The following is a 1,249-nucleotide window of genomic DNA, read 5'->3' as shown; positions in this document are numbered from 1 at the left end:
TTAAAGATATGTTATTTGTTATATCAAATAAGATAGGATAACAAATTTAAAAGAATGATAAAGATGGACATAAAATTCAGATACATAAGTTAAAAATATATCAATTTAATCAAACAAACTAATTTTATTTTCTTTAAAATAGAATTATTAATATTTTTACAAAAATTTTGGGCCATGCCCCTTGTCCACACAAAACTCTGTCACTGGATTTATGTGGTACGATAGATTATTGGTTAAAACAGTCTTTAAAAAATTACATGTGAAGTAATTTAGTTTGTGAAATATCATATAAAAATTCAGAACCGTTTGATATTCGCCTTGTTCCCTTTCTATGGCCCACTAGTGTTAAATATATATATAGAAGAAGATCTCACCATTAGTGCTTAAAGAATTATATTTATTTATATATTAAGGAATTAAGATGTATATCTCAAATGAAATTATGAAAAGGCAACAGACATCAATGTCCATTCAAGCAACCTTAGCCCTTTTCCTCTCCACGAGTCTTTCTCTTACGAGTGTAAACGGATATGAATAATTAGATTATCTAATTAAGTTCTCCAATTTCATCAGATTATCTTAGGTATATATTTAATGAATGATCGAGTTTACGCAAATAAAATTTATTATGTTTAATTTTAATTGGCTCAGACATTAGATTTGAAAGTGCAGAATTTGAATTTATATAATTATACCTAATATATTATGAATTTAGTTTTAATGTACTATTAGTATAAAATAATTTTATATGTGTATTTAATTACGTAACACTATATAATAAAAATAATTATTTTTATATTAATTGTATATATTATTTTAAATTTTCCTTATAAATTTAATTATTACTAGATATCCAATAATCTCACTGAATCTAAATCAGATTTGATCAAAGTTAATAGATTTGGTGCTTAAATTCACAAAATTGGACTCAATCAAATTCTCATTATCTCCTATTCTAATCCTTTTGCAATGTATCTTTGGTTCATGTCTCATAAAGACGGAGACACAAATATAAAGACATAAATACTGAGATAAACACACATACATAAAGATACGGTTAAAAAGAATTGTGTTTGATAATTATAATAGACAGAGCACACATTATTTTAAAAAGTCTATTTTATCCTTAATATATAAAAAAAATTCATTAACTTTATCTTTATCCTTTTATCTTCTTCCATCAATTTGATTCGTATTTTCAGCAAAAGAAAAAAAAATACAAAATCAAAACTAATTTATAATTTTATTT

This window comes from Arachis ipaensis, chromosome B09 (genome assembly GCF_000816755.2).
Source record: "Arachis ipaensis cultivar K30076 chromosome B09, Araip1.1, whole genome shotgun sequence".
Taxonomy (NCBI): Eukaryota; Viridiplantae; Streptophyta; class Magnoliopsida; order Fabales; family Fabaceae; genus Arachis; species Arachis ipaensis.
This window is presented reverse-complemented; position numbering follows the sequence as displayed.